We start from the raw sequence: 4,704 nt of genomic DNA, 5'->3' as shown, positions 1-4,704 counted from the left end.
AATAATTTATTAAAAATTAATATAATAAATATCATAACAATAAAAAATTAATATGAAAAAAAAATTATATACAAAATCCTTTTAGGATAAATAGGTCCTTAACAAATAAGTTCCTAGCCAATTTGACGTTAAAACAATGTCGTTTTGTTAGAGTGAATAGGGACAAATAGGCCCCTAACCAATTTGGCAGTGACTACATTACACTTAACTTACCAACTTATCACCCAAACGTGCCACTTAAGCAATTTTCATTACGAGTTAATGGCATAAATGACGGAAAAATTGTGTTGTCCTATTGCGTTAAGGGATCGGGACCGAATTGGGCTCTTTTTTGTTATCAGGAAATACTTTGTCCTTCGAGATAATAGTTAAGAACTGGGTTGGATATTCACTCTTTTTTAAATAACGTGAATATGGAGTTGTTATTGTTAGAGTATAATCAGGATCAATTAAGATCAGTTAGCATTAATTATATTTATTTACCATATCTGTATATTTATTATAGGATATTACACTTTTATTACTTTGATTCTTCTAGCACCTATATATATCCTTATATATTGTATCACTCTCAACACACTAAATAATACACAAATACTTTTTTTAGATTATTCTCTTTGTTTCTAACCATTATATAATCTAGGAATGTCATTATTTTGGGATAATTTCATGGATTTTAAGCCAATCCAACTAGAAAATTATGGGTTGGGTTGAAATCATGGATTGATTTGATTTCGAAATTAAAAATCATCAATCTATGTAATTCACCCAACTCACCTAATCTAAAAAAAAAATGAACAGTAATATACTAATATTAAAAAACATTCAAAAATACTATGCGGAGAAAAAAAACCAGCCATTAAATTGTTTATCATGTCATTACAGAAAAAAATGTTGAACATCGTCGAATTTATTGGTGAATTTAGCAAGGGTCGTTATTGGCAGATTTAGTAGCATATTTTTCGACAGTTACAAGTGTAAATTTATCCCCATAAAAACTTGCCAACGGAGTTTATTTTATCCCCAAAAGGGACGAGAAAATTTATTTTCTAAGCGCCAATTTTATTGAGAAATTTACCGTAAAAAATTTTTATGGTAATGTGAATTAATGAAACATGGCGTTTTGAACAACTACTAGCACATTACCGTCAGATTTATCTGCTAGTAAAACTGACGGAAAAATTGAATAAAATTCTAATTTAAAAATTCTTTCCCCTCACTTCTACAATTTCGCCCTCTCCTCTCTCATTCTCTCTCACCTTGATTCTCCCTTTCCTCTCCCTTTCTCACCAGAGATCCAGGCTTCGCTGTCACTGCTGCCTCATGGGTTTCTGTTGCTGCTGGGTTCCGTGGGTTGTCGTCGCTGTCTCGGGTTCCATCATCGTCGCTGCTTCCTCATGGGTCATCGTCGCTGCTAGGGATAACAATGGGTCACCATGGGTGGGGACCCCTCCTTCGACCCCGTCCCAGTTTAGTAAAATGCCCCCGTCCCCGCCCCATCCTTCTACGGGTATCGATTTATTTCTCTCCGCGGGTATCTATAGATAATTGTATATTATTAAGTTTTAATTTTTTTAAAAAAATTAATACAACCATAATAAAATCTTATATAATTCAACCAAAGATATCAAATTAAACACAATTCAAACACAAATTTAACATAATAATATATACATAAAATTTTTAACATATAAATTAAAATAAAATGAATTAGAGTTACTTACATAACTTATATATAAATTTAAGTAAATTTTCTTTTTTGAGAATTTTGCGGATCCTCTGAAACAGGTACCTCAATCCCGTCCCATCCCATTTATTCGTGAGGATGGGTTACCATTTCTGTATGGATTTTGCGGGTCCCTGTTAGCCTTCCTGTTGCTGCCTCGGGTTCCTTTTCCAGGTGAGTGTGAATCCTCCCCATTATTCAATTTGTCAATTTTTAAATTTAGTGTTTCTTTTAATTTTCTTCAATTATATAATATATATATTATTAATTTTGTATTTAATTTTTATTTTAAAATGTAAATTTTTTTTTAAAAATTTTTATTTTAAATTTTTTGTAATTTACTGGTTAGGATATTTGGTTTTAAAATTTAAGTTAAAAATTTGTAATTTTTTGAAAATTTGTGTTTAAAATTCGTTCTTTTATTTAGATTTATTAAGGTTAAGTCAAATAATTTAGGTTGTCAGAGTTAACTTTGTTTAGCAATTAGATTATTTTAGGTAAATTAAATTTTGTAGTTTAAAGTAATATTTTTTTACCAATTATGTTCATTAGATTACTCAAGTTAAATGACTTTTTGAATTAGTTTTACCTAATGAATTTAATAAGTTGTCTTTTTTTATTAGTATTGTTATTTTCTTTAAGATCCATTGGAGTTTACTTTTTTCGTAGTTTCTGTAGTTATATTTCATGGATTGTTCATCCAGTGCTCACGTTAGTTCTCTATCTCTGAATATAATGAATTATTTAAGTTTTATGTCGAGCTTATTTTTCCTAGCATAGAGTTTTAGGATAGAAGTGAGAGAAAGTTGCCTAGTGGCACCTTCTCGAAACTCTTGTTTGCTGAAAAATTGTGGAGTAATAAGGAATTGCGCACTAGAACGGCTAAGAATTGATGTTTGCTTAAATGTGTGCTTGTTTGAATTAATGCTTCCAACTATTTCCTATGTGAAAATTTGATAAAATTTTTTAGTTGAGGTATTTGAATTAAGAAAAATTTTGCCGAATTTTCTTTAAAACCCTTGTTTGGTTTGTAAAAAAAAAATAAATATTAAATTTGGAGGAGGCTTCTAATTATATATGAAACTTTGTCAAAATTTTTAAAAAATTTAAATATAATTGAATGACAAAATTAAAAACAAAAGGCTTTTTGACAATGAATGAATAATAATCATGAAATACAAAAACAAAAGATATGACAAAAAATCTAAATTTAATTTGTTTTATCTATAAATTGTTAAAATCTCTTTCTTTGCAGACATAGCACAGCAAAAATGAAAGACATTGAAAATTTTAAATCAGATGTGAAGTTCATATATTAGTTCAAATTTGATTTAAACTACTAAAGATAAGAAGCCTAATTAGAATCAAATTTGTAATTAGTTTTGATATGTTTCATAATGTAGCTCTTTCTACTTGACTTCTAGTATTTTAAGTAGTTTTTAAATCTGAACTAATTTCAACTAACTTTGTGATGCACGGAAACTTGTCTCTCAACAAATTTTCCTTCGACAAGTATACCGAATTGTCGTCAAGTAAAAACTCACAATAGAGTGAGGTCGAATCCCACAGGGATTGATTGGTCAAGCAACTTTAATCAGAGGAATGTTCTAGTTGAGCTAAGCAGAAATTGAGTTGAGATTTGCAAAAAAGTAAATGGCGGGAAAGTAAATAACAGAAAATGTAATTGCTGGAAGTAAATGGCAGAATGTAGATGACAGAAAGTAAATTGTAGAATCTTAAACGGGGGTTGGAGAAATGAGCATAAAAGTAAATGGCAGAAAGTAAAGAGAATGGGTAAGATCAGAAATGGGGATTCATTGGGCTCAGGAGATGTTGTATTCTCCGGATCAAGTTCATTCTCATCTCTTCCTCAATCAATACATTCATTGATCTCCTTGGCAATCTCAAGTGATTGGATTCCAATTCCTTGGTAATTCAATCTCTCAAATCTTGATCAATAGCCAATTCCTTGGTCTAATTGCTCATGAGAAGAGATGAAGTATGGTCACTGATTATACCACATGTATTCCCAAATCAAAGTATTGGTAGGATTATATGTCACTATATCCATCCAAACCCCAATTTGGTCCAACATGAGAAAGCATTTCTAGCATGATCTCTTCATTCCTCTTCCAAGGTTCTGAAGAGATCCAAGTATGAATAGCTTCTTTTCCAAGACAACTACCCAATTGGATGAAGATTGAAAGCCTTCTAGTAAAATCAAGAGAAAATAAAGAAGAAGAATAATGAAAACTATTATTGATCCATCAAATTACAACAGATCTCCCTAACCCAATGAAAAAGGGGTTTAGTTGTTCATAGCTCTGGAAATGGAAGAAGATAAAGAAGAATGCATTATCCAATTAACTAGAAATTACAGAGAAAGTAAAATATACAGAGTGTAGTTCTCCCAAAATGCCCCTAAAGCCCCTACTAGTTCAAAACTACTCCTATATATACTACTCTTTTGATCTTCTAGTTGGCTCTTCAAGTCTTGGATATGGGCCTTCGATCTTGAGTTGAAGCAGTTACAATCTTCAGTGGGCTCAGCTTTGCTTGCAGAAAAAGTGTGAGTTAGCCATGGACGTTAGTTAGGACGTTAGTGGTGTTAATGTTAACTGAAAATGTGTCGAGAACGTTAGTGACAATCACCTTTTTCACTAACGTTCCAAACCAAAAACGATCCATGTTAACTTCAACGTTAGTGGCACTAACGTGACCACTAATGTTGCCTCTTGGTCCTTCACAAACATTATTGGCATTCACCTTTTCCAATAATGTTGCTAATTACCTCTTTTCCCCGCGTTAGAGTTCACGTTAGTATAACTAACGTGACCCTTAACGTGGGCATGCCTAAGCTTCGAGAGAGTTAGTGACACTTACCTTTGTCACTAATGCTCCAAACACCCCTCCTTCCCACGTTAGAGTTCACGTTAATTAGATTAACGTGGCCACTAACGTAGTGGTAATTGCCATCT

Source organism: Arachis hypogaea, chromosome 11 (genome assembly GCF_003086295.3).
Source record: "Arachis hypogaea cultivar Tifrunner chromosome 11, arahy.Tifrunner.gnm2.J5K5, whole genome shotgun sequence".
Classification (NCBI taxonomy): Eukaryota; Viridiplantae; Streptophyta; class Magnoliopsida; order Fabales; family Fabaceae; genus Arachis; species Arachis hypogaea.
This window is presented reverse-complemented; position numbering follows the sequence as displayed.